The 12,156-nt window shown below is 39.5% G+C and overlaps 1 protein-coding gene across 2 annotated transcripts in view; it reads left to right on the top strand.

Moving 5' to 3' along the window:
• Nucleotides 1–12,156, top strand: part of LOC110535563 (cadherin-18) — a 376,780-nt gene that overhangs the window by 154,205 nt on the left and 210,419 nt on the right. The window lies entirely within an intron of this gene.

Here is a 12,156-nt window from a genome sequence, read left to right as displayed (position 1 = left end):
ATAATCAATCAATGTACAAGTAAAAAAATAGATATTAAAAGAAGCAATTCCAAAAAATATACCTGTAATAGAGCATGCTGGGAAATATGATAATGATGGGCGTGGTTAAACTCTGGTTATTAACGCCAACACTGGGGTTCGTTTACAGTTACACAATTGAGTGTTAATTAAACTCGTTAGTGTTCATTTAACTCTTGAATCAACACTAGAAATGTTACACTAAAAATGAACCCTACTTAACACTGACCAATTTGCTCTGTGCTATGAAATTGACACATCTGCAGGCTTCCATACATTTCAAGAACCTTTTAGAATTTTGAAGAACCGTAGATGCCATGTGAAGAACCTCACACATAACTCAAAGGTTCTTTATCAAGCTAGAGTTCTCCAAAGAACCTTAAGAGCTGAGGAAGAACCATTTAAGAACCCCCCCCCCCCCCCCCCCCCCCCCCCAGTGTAAGGTAGGTAGTTTTACCTCCGTTAGACTCTGCTCAGTTTTGCACTGTTTGATAACGTGATTGTAAATCTCTGTCTAGGAAGGTGTGCTCAGCAGAGTGAGGGGTGACGGTAAAATGGTTGGAATGTGAGGGAATTTATGGAAGCACTGTTGTTGTTGTTTTTGTATCGTTGTAGGTTCTCTTGTGCTTTGACAACAGCTTTTGAACATCAAATCCTTGCACAGCATAATAATGCATAGACTGGACAGTATGTCAAGCCGCTGTACCATATACAAGTCAGAGTATTGCCATAATTATTTTCATTAGGAACTGAATATATTTTCTGTTCCAACTAGAGAGTTCCAGCCCGCTATTGTGGAGACATTTCACTGCATTACCTGGGCTGACGTTCAATCAACTGTATTTAAATGCCATCAACTTTGGTGAGAATTTTGGCTGGTGCAGGTAGCATGGCTTTAGGAGTATTCTGTAGTGGCTCCCATCAGAAATCAACCAATATACAGTATGCCTTGATGAAACCTGGACATCCATTGCCAGTGTCCTGGACACAGATTAAGCCTAGTGCTTGTCTACAAAACACTTTAAATGAAGATTCTCCATTGAGCATTATTCTTAATCCAGTACAATAGGTTTAATCTGTGTCCAGAAAACAGCTCATAAGGGATAATAGCAATCACTTCATGACTTTTCATGATGTCTCTAAACTAGCTTCAGGGGATCTAGACCTTTTCTTCAGAAAATAAGAACACTGAACATGGATGAAAGTCTGATTTGAAGGCAGAATTATCCCCATCTCTTCATTCAGCCTAGATCAGTGGCTCTGTTTAAAGAGATTCTCCGATATTTGTGTATACTGTACGTTTTAGCCAGTAGTTCTAAGTGGTTCCCAAAAATTGTATACTACGTCACATATATGCACCATGTCATTGCTCTTGCTCTTTTTCTCTGCTGTGTCCACTGAGCCATTGGGACAGCCTTGCAACCTCATTGGATAATGCTGGGTAGGCCTCTTTGGCTGGAACTCAAATTGCTAAGGGGCCAGCCCACGTGGGGAGAAATGTTGGGAAAATGGCGCAGCACAGGTGCAAGAAAACAGTTGCTTTCAAAATAGGGATTTCGTGGCTAATTGAGGTAAAACAGTAATTCTGATAAGAGATTATGGATGAACTACACATTGACACATCCAGCCCAAAGCGGGAGGTTTAAAAAATACTTTCTTAGTTGCTGAAGTACCAGAACATGTCTTTAATTATTTGTTTGAAGCACAGACCTTGGCATCAATGTGATTGTCTTTGGTGTAGACCGGGCATGTCTTTTAATGGCTCAAGCTTGCTTTCTCTAGAGGCATAGCTGAAACTCAATGGCACAAATGGTTGCCGTGCATCACCCAAGTGGGTACTATACTATGTTGGTGGATGAGGTGAGTTTCCCCCTAAAGGGCTTTGAGCACCTATGTGAAAAAAGCACTAAAAAAATCCAATCAATTATTATTATTAAATTATTATAAAGACTGAAGCACAATTCAAAGCTTTTCTCTGATACTGTATTGAATTGGAGTCCATACCAGCCATATTGTTTGTATAGATTGATATTATAGCACCTGGTCCATACTTTTAGAAAATATTTTGATTGTTTTTATAATTCCTTATCTGAATACATAGTTAAAGTATGCACTTTAAGGAAGACTCATCTGACATCCCCTAAAATATCATACCTAAGTGGCATTTGAAAGTGTCTGGACAGAATCTGGATTCCGTCATTTGTCTCTCCTCATGAGACATTTTACAGTAACCTCTAGATAGCTTGTGGATGTTGACCAGGATCAATCCTGTGATACTGGCCTGATACGGATCATATGTGACTCATAGTAGTCACTTCAGCCAAACTGAATCAGTCATCACTGGAGCACCTCCTACGGCAAATTCAAACCCTCCCTAGCTTTTTGAGGAAATTAGTCAAACAATGGAAACACAAGTATTTACTATTCAAACAGCCTCATCAAAGTGTCATTAAAACAATGAATCAGGCAACCATTTCCACCATCGTTGCCAAGCAGTGTTTTCAGAGGCCATCATCCAGCCTTTGTTGCTTGACGTGATGTCAGTTCAAACAACAGATCTTATTGATGCATAACGCAGACAGTGTTTGTAGAATGCTATTGAAAGCATACAGCTTTGGCTACAGACAAATTGAATATAACAGTTTAATTGGAGAGTGAAAGTTTAAACTTAAGGCGTCATGTTTTTGGAGGGTTGGTATGTTGAGAAATGGCTGTGTTGGATGATAAATTGAAATAATAAGTGCACAATACTTGTACGACAGTGAAGACAGAACGGTTTGTACTTTGTCCTTGTCGCTAACACTCACCAACCTCTCCAACCTTGCCAGACAAAACAAGTACTAGGCTATACCTAGGTTAGAAATAGATTTAAAAAACCACTCAACCTAAGGTTTCAAATAATATGCCGTGGCACTTAACACTAGAAAAGCCTTGTTGGACCCCCGTCGGGCCTTTTGAACATTCTAACAGTCTAATAATTGCATTTCATATATGCTATCGGAAGACTAATCATTTGATTTCTGTTTATGAAGGTAACATTTAGAATCCCAAAGAAAATGTATTTCAATTAACACAATGGCATTTGTATTAGTTTATGTAACAGCACGTACACATGAAAAATCACTAAAACATCACAATTTAAAGTGTTAAAATCCATGAATTAAACACCATCACAAAGATCATTCATTAACAATTCATTAAGGTATGAAGGAAAATGCATTTCAAAAGAACAGAATGGCCTATTTTGATTTGAAATATGTCACTGTGCTTTGAGTGTTGCCAATGTACGCGGAGAGTGCATGTTATTTGAAATAGAGCTCAAGGGGTACATTTATGAGTTGTTTGGCAAGGATGGGTGATTTAGAAACTGCATAATCTCTTCTTTTTGATTCTTTCGGATACTACAGACACATCAAAAAGTCAAACCTGCTTGTGAATCTAGGATAATTGTTTTAAGTAACTTTTTGGCACTCCATTTTTTTTCCCTTCCTCAGGGTTCTATTCATTCTGTATTGCTAAAGACTTACAGTTTGCGCAATAGAAATGTAAAGTTAATTTCCGATTAAGCCGACTTGTGCAGCGTTTAACGCCAACGCGGGGAACATGAGATTTTTGGTTCCAATCTCTGTGTTTATGTGAGACGCAGAATACGTGAACGGATTATCTCTGCATGTATGGTTCCCACCGTGAAGCATGAAGGAAGAGGTGAGATGGTGTGTGGGTTCTGTGCTACTGATTTATTTAGAATTCAGGGCACACTTAACATTTTGACATGTGAGTTCCAAATAAACTCATCAGAAAAAGAAACATCCTCTCACTGTCAACTGCGTTTATTTTAAGCAAACTTAACATGTGTAAACATTTGTATGAACATAACCAGATTCAACAACTGAGAAGTTCCACAGACATGTGACTAACAGAAATGGAATAATGTGTCCCTGAACAAAGGGGGGTCAAAATCAAAAGTAACAGTCAGTATATGGTGTGGCCACCAGCTGCATTAGGTACTGCAGTGCATCTCCTCCTCATGGACTGCACCAGATTTGCCCGTTCTTGCTGTGAGATGTTACCCCGCTCTTCCACCAAGGCACCTGCAAGTTCCCAGACATTTCTGGGGGAATGGCCCTGGCCCTCACCCTCCGATTCAACAGGTCCCAAATGTGCGCAATGTATTGGGATCCGGGCTCTTCCCTGGCCATGGCAGAACACTGACATTCCTGTCTTGCAGGTAATCACGTACAGAACGAGCAATATGGCTGGTGGCATTGTTATGCTGGAGGGTCATGTCAGGATGAGCCTTCAGGAAGGGTCCTCCTTAGGGAGGAGGATGTCTTCACTGTACCGCACAGCATTGAGATTGCCTGCAATGACAACAAGCTCAGTCCGATTATGCTGTAACACACCGTCCCAGACCATGACGGACCCTCCATCTCACACAAATGAGAAGGGACCCTGGGCATCTTTCTTTTGATTGTTTTTCAGAGTCAATAGAAAGGCCTCTTTAGAGTCCTAAGTTTTCATAACTGTGACCTTAATTGTCTACCGTCTGTAAGCTGTTAGTGTCTTAACAACCATTCCACAGGTTCATGTTCATTCATTGTTTATGTTTCATTGAACATGGGTTAGCATGGGGAACAGTGTTTAAACCCTTTACAATGAAGATCTGTGAAGTTATTTGGATTTTTACGAATTATCTTTGAAAGACAGTGTCCTGAAAAAGGGACATTTCTTTTTTGCCAAGTTTATCTCTAATGGTCACCCCAGCGTGTGTTGTTTTATGCACGTGATGTCAGAATGCACTCACTGTTCCAAAATGTGATTATTATGCAACAGGACAGTTAACAAGCGCTGCCTGCTAATTATCTATAGGCTATGTTTCAACTATTCAATTTCAAAGTATTTTCTAACAACAAATTGAATTGAGGTGTGTTCTGCCTCCTCATTAATTCATATAGAAGTAGTCCATTTCAGTGTTGCGGACAATTTATGTTTGAGACTTTGCAGAGCTGGATAAACTTCTCTCTTCCAGGAGAACCCACCGCACTTCACTCATGTTTGCGCAGATCAAGTATGCATATATTTGCACAGTCTTGCAAGAATTGAAACGTTTTCTTGCTGCCACTCGCTTTGCCTTCATTGTTGTTTTCTTTACACATAATAACTTTGGACATGTGTGTGTTCCTATCAAAGTAAGTTCCTTATTTTCTGCATATCGTGTTGTCGTTTCTACTGTAGGTGCATACACTATGTACAGTATGTAGTAATGTATGTATGGAGCATAATGTATTTACAGTTTTATTCATGTTTTCAATTACTGGTGACAAATAATGCATTCTGATTATTGCATATATTGTAATGGACACCTACGATGTGTGTAAAATTATTTTTTGCAAGGCTGTATAGATTATAATGAGCTAAGCTATTTGCCAGCTATGTGTGGCGCCATGTTTGTTGACATTATACAATGCATTCTGGGTGTCACGTAATCTGCCATACGGAAGATTTTATAATGAGGTGGAGGAATGGTTCACTCATCTTTCGGGTAAACTTCCAGAAGGGAATGAAGGGAAGTGGATGATCGTAGACGACACACACCCTTCAACATGCATACTATAAACAGACCAAACTAATCTTGTCTCCTCCTATTATCTTTGGTTGATGTGAAAAAAAACAAGCATGGCGGGGCGCACAAACTACCTATCGTAGGACAACTTTAGATTTCTAGAAAGTGCTGTACTCAATTATTTCGATCAATGGTGAGCTCACCCGTGCTGTGATTAATTATAAATAGTATTTGCTATTAGATAATTAATATTGTTGTTTCTGTCAGCCGAGAGTTATAAAAATATGACCGCTTGTGTTATGTCAATCTTTCCTCAATCTTTCCTCAATTAGCGCTAGGACAAATATAGCCTGCATTTTTCCAGTTTGGATGATTGTGTTATGCTGTAACTACTTCTGTGAATGTCTTAACATTGTATCTAAAAACAAACTGCTCACATTCTGGACATAACTTTGTATGTGCAAAATGTTTCTGAAAAAACTGTGGCCAGCTCAAATGCTGACTGTTGTGTCATTCTAAACTGGACATTCTAAATATGCATTCTAATCACACCGGTTTGATCGTACCTACAGGGACCACTGTAGAATGATCACACCCATGTGTTGGTATAGCATTCTGTACACATCAATGATGTTGCTCTTGCTGCTGGTGATTCTCTGATCCACCTATACGCAGACAACACCATTCTGTATACTTCTGGCACCTCCTTGGACACTGTGTTAACTAACCTCCAGACGAGCTTCAATGCCATACAACTCTCCTTCCGTAGCCTCCAACTTCTCTTAAACGCAAGTAAAACGAAATGCACGCTTTTCAATCGATCGCTGCCCGCACCTGCTCGCCCGTCCAGCATCACTACTCTGGACGGCTCTGACTTAGAATACGTGGACAACTACAAATACCTGGGTGTCTGGCTAGACTGGAAACTCTCCTTCCAGACTCACATTAAGCATCTCCAATCCAAAATTAAATCTAGAATCGGCTTCCTATATCGCAACAAAGCATCCTTCACTCATGCTGCCAAACATACCCTCGTAAAACTGACCATCCTACTGATCCTCGACTTCGGTGATGTCATCTATAAAATAGCCTCCAACACTCTACTCAACAAATTGGATGCCATCCGTTTTGTCACCAAAGCCCCATACACTACCCACCATTGCGACCTGTACGCTCTCGTTGGCTGGCCCTCGCTTCATACTCGTCGCCAAACCCACTGGCTCCAGGTCATCTACAAGTCTCTGCTAGGTAAAGCCCCACCTTATCTCAGCTCCCTGGTCACCATAGCAGCACCCACTCGTAGCACGCGCTCCAGCAGGTATATCTTACTGGTCACCCCCAAAAGTCAATTCCTCCTTTGGTCGTCTTCCCTTCCAGTTCTCTACTGCCCATGACTGGAACGTATTGTAAAAATCTCTGAAGCTGGAAACTCACATCTCCCTCAGTAGCTTTAAACACCAGCTGTCAGAGCAGTTTACAGATCACTGCACCTGTACTTAGCCTATCTGTAAACAGCCCATCTATCTACGTACCTCATCCCCATACTGGTATTTGTTTATTTATTTTGCTCCTTTGCACCCCAGTATCTCTACCTGCACATTCATCTTCTGCCGATCTACCATTCCAGAGTTGAATTGCTATATTGTAATTACTTCGCCACCATGGCCTATTTATTTCCTTAACTTACCTAATTTGCACTCACTGTATATAGACTTTTTGTTTTCTTTTGTTCTACTGTATTATTGACTGTATGTTTTGTTTATTCCGTGTGTAACTCTGTGTTGTTGTATGTGTCGAATTGCTACGCTTTATCTTGGCCAGGTCGCAGTTGCAAATGACAACTTGTTCTCAACTAGCCTACCTGGTTAAATAAAGGTAAAATTTAAAAATTAACTTAAACATTGCATCTAAAAATAAACTGCTCACATTCTGGACATAACTTTGTATGTGCAAAATGTTTCTGAAAAAACTGTGGCCAGCTCAAATGCTGACTGTTGTGTCAATAGAAACTGGACATTCTAAATACGCATTCTAATCACACCGGTTTGATCGTACCTACAGGGACCACTGTAGAATGATCACACCCATGTATTGGTAAAGCATTCTGCAGCGATATGCTATCCCATCCGGTTTGCGCTTAGTGGGACTATCATTTGTTTTTCAACAGGACAATGACCAAAACAGGCTGTGTAAGGGCTATTTGACCAAGGACAGTGGCAACAGATGACCTGGCATCCACAATCACCCAACCTCCACCCAATTGAGATAGTTCGGGATGAGTTGTACCTCAGAGTGAAGGAAAAGCAGCCAACAAGTGCTCAGCATATGTGGGAACTCCTTCAAGACTGTTGGAAAAGCATTCCTCATGAAGCTGATAGAGAGAATGCCAAGAGTGTGCAAAGCTGTCATCAAGGCAAAGGGTGGCTACTTTGAAGAATAAAAAATATATTTTGATTTTTGTAACACTGTTTTGGTCACTACATAATTCAATATGTGTTATTTAGTAGATTTGATGTCTATTTTACAATGTAGAAAATAGTGAAAATAAAGAAAAGATGTTGAATGGGTAGGTGTGTCAACTTTTGACTGGTACACATACACACACACACACATATATATATATATATATATATATATATATATATATATATATATATATATATATATATATATACACACACACTCACACACAGTGGGACAAAAAAGTATTTAGTCAACCACCAATTGTGCAAGTTCTCCCACTTAAAAAGATGAGAGAGGCCTGTAATTTTCATCATAGGTACACTTCAACTATGACAGACAAAATGAGAAAAAGAAATCCAGAAAATTACATTGTAGGATTTTAAATGAATTTATTGGCAAATTATGGTGGAAAATAAGTATTTGGTCAATAACAAATACTTTTTTGCCCCACTGTATGTATGTATATATATATATATATATATATATATATATATATATATATATATATATATATATATATGAATACTCAGTAGGGTCTGTAGAATTTAAAGTATACAGTGCATTCAGAAATTATTCAGACCCCTTTACTTTTACCACATTTTGTTACGTTACAGCCTTATTCTAAAATGGATTACATAGTTTCCCCCCTTTACAATTTATACACAATACCCCATAATGTCAAAGCAAAAACATGTTTTTAGATTTTTTTGCAAATGTTTTAAAATTATAAAAACGGAAATATCACATTTACATAAGTATTCAGACCCTTTAATCAGTACTTTGTTGAAGCACCTTTGGCAGTGATTACAGCCTTGAGTCTTCTTGGGTATGACGCTACAAGCTTGGGAAGTTTCTCTCATTCTTCTCTGCAGATCCTCTCAAGCTCTGTCAGGTTGGATGGGGAGCATCGCAGCACAGCTATTTTCAGGTCTCACCAGAGCTCAATCGGGTTCAAGTCCGGGCTCTGGCTGGGCCACTCAAGGACATTCAGAGACTTGTCCTGAAGCTACTCCTGCGTTGTCTTGGCTGTGTGTTTAAGGTCATTGTCCTGTTGGAAGGTGAACCTTCAACCCAGTCATAGGTCCTGAGTGTTCTGGAGCAGGTTTTCATCGAGGAACTCTCTGTACTTTGCTCCATTCATCTTTCTCTCAAACCTAAATAGTCTCGCAGTCCCTTCCTCTGAAAAACATCAGCCACAGCATAATGCTGCCACCAACCATGCTTCATCGTAGGGATGGTGCCAGGTTTCCTCCAGACGTGCCGCTTGCCATTCAGGGCAAACAGTTCAATCTTAGTTTCATCAGACCAGAGAATCTTGTTTCTCATGGTCTGAGAGTCCTCTACGTGCCTTTTGGGAAACTCCAAGAGGGCTGTTATGTGCCTTTTACGGAGGAGTGGCTTCCGTCTGGTCACTCTACCAGTGCTGTAGAAATGGTTGTCCTTCTGGAAAGTTCTCCCATCTCCACAGAGGTACTCAGAATCTTGGTCACCTTACTGACCAAGGCCCTTCTCCCCCGATTGCTCAGTTTATACAGGCAGCCATCTCTAGGAAGAGTCTTAGTGGTTCCAAACTTCTTCCATTTAAGATTGATGTTTTCTTGTGGACCTTAAATGCTAAATAAATGTGTTGGTACACTTTCCCAGATCTGTGCCTCGACCCAATCCTGTATAGGCGCTCTACAGACAATCCCTCAACCTCATGGCTTGGTTTATGCTCTGACATGCACTGTCAACTGTGGAACATATATAGACAGGCCTTTCCAAATCATTTCCAATCAATTGAATTTACCACAGGTGGACTCCAATCAAGTTGTCAAAACAACTCAAGTATGATCAATGGAAATAGGATGGACTTGAGCTCAATTTCGAGTCTCACAGCAAATACTTTTATAAATAAGGCATTTCTATTTTATTTTTTGATACATTTGCAAACATTTCTAAAAACCTTTTTTGCTTTGTCATTATGGGGTATTGTGTGTAGATTGATGAGGGAAAAAAATGTAATCCATAAATTGGGTACAGTTATGCTAATAGCTAATAGTGTCTCCAGTGTGTGAGCATGCTCTTTCCTCTTACTTGTTGCGCAGTAGAACTTGAAGATTATATATGTTGCTAAATATTGGTGTTCATTGTTTGTTTGTCTCTTCAGAATGTATAATGTTAGCAAAGCATTTATCAGGCTTGTTTGAAACCATAATCAAATGAATTGGTTTCTTGCTTATCATAATAATCAATGCTTTGTAACACTTTAAACCCCTCTTACTGTACGGCATGTCAATTTGAAATTTGATATCTGTCAATATGATGCTAGTTATACATCAAAGTTAAAGGAATTAAACATCAAGCACTGATGAGACACAGAGCAGGCAGTCGAAATGTAGCCTGAATAGAATATCAAAGATATAGACACATTTAGCCTACAAACATACAGTCTTAGAACAAGCATATTGTTATTGTTCTCCAGCTGTGATATGTACTGTACATCTACTGGTTTAGAGGTTTCTTACTTTGTGAGTGAGTGGGTTTCAAAACACTAAAAGAAGAGAGAATATGGAGTTTCTCCTCCCCATTTCACTCTATATCTCTGTAGGAGGGACTTGTGGTAAAACTGAGATAAGTTTGTTCTGCTGTGGGTTGTCTAGGTTCAGTTTCTCATGTAATAGTAATGAATTCAAAGGTTGTTTCTGAACAATGCATGGTCAGTCAGCAAGAGCTGACAAATTGATTTCTTACATAATTTCTTCATTTTTATCATCCCCTTTTCTCTCCATAAGAAACACAACTGGGGCAGTGAAATCATGATGTTTTTCCATTTCCAGATCACCTTCAGTCACAGTCTAACAAATGGCATCCTAATGATTTTAATCAGCATGCCAGAGGTCAGTGATAACCCTGTGATGAAGGCTGATTATGTGTTGGTGTATTTATTAAAGGGGCAATCAGCAGTTGCTCCATACATATTTGGATTTCTAAATGAACGATATGTACCCGTTGGTTCTTGAAGAATATAACATATACAGTATATGTCTCATGAGCTTAGTTTAACTGTCATACCCCATCCGAACCCAAAATATAAGCTTGTTTTATTGCAATGTTTGTAAACAAAGTAATTGTAAACAAACACACTGTACAGCCTTAAAACATGGTTCAACCTAGGGCTCTATTCAATCCGTATCGCGGAAGTTCAGCTTTTGAGCACAATAAAAGACCATGTTCCCGTAGTCAAGGAGACTGCATTCACGGTAAACGCTGCATATGTCAGGTCAATCTGAAATTAACTTTATATTTCTAGCAGACAATCTGTAATGCTTCAGCGATACAGATTGAAAAGAGCCCAGAGGCAGGGAAAATAATAGGAGTGCCAAAAAGCTACTATTTAAAATTGTCAAAAGCAGGGATGGGCAAGAATGTCAAAATACCATAAAGATCAACGTATCAAAAATAAACATCAAATGATTTCGTAATGTATTTAATTAAAATACATGTATTTTTGTATTTTAAAATACATCGGCAAGTAGACGGCACGAATACCAACAGCACGCTCAGTAACGGTTACAGAAACCCATTTACTTGCAATGACTGATATGTTTTTCTACCTTATTTGAACAAGTCACTCCAGATAAGTGTCTGCTAAATGACCAAAATGTAAATGTATATTTGAAAATGAACCTACCAACATAAAAGACAGTACTGTGCAGCCGTCTTCATCGACCTGGCCAAGGCTTTCGACTCTGTCAATCACTGCATTCTTATTGACAGACTCAATGGCCTTGGTTTCTCAAATGACTGCCTCGTCTGGTTCACCAACTACTTCTCAGATAGAGTTCAGTGTGTCAAATCGGAGGGTCTGTTGTCCTGACCTCTGGCAGTCTCTATGGGGGTGCCACAGGGTTAAATTCTCGGGCCGACTCTTTTCTCTGTATATATCAATGATGTCGCTCTTGCTGCTGGTGATTCTCTGATCCACCTCTACGCAGACGACACCATTCTGTATACATCTGGCCTTTCTTTGGACACTGTGTTAACAAACCTCCAAACGAGCTTCAATGCCATACAACCCTTCTTCCGTTGGCTCCAACTTCTCTTAAACGCTAGTAAAACGAAATGCATGC

This window comes from Oncorhynchus mykiss, chromosome 11, assembly GCF_013265735.2.
Source record: "Oncorhynchus mykiss isolate Arlee chromosome 11, USDA_OmykA_1.1, whole genome shotgun sequence".
In the NCBI taxonomy this organism is placed as follows: domain Eukaryota; kingdom Metazoa; phylum Chordata; class Actinopteri; order Salmoniformes; family Salmonidae; genus Oncorhynchus; species Oncorhynchus mykiss.
This window is presented reverse-complemented; position numbering and strand designations above follow the sequence as displayed.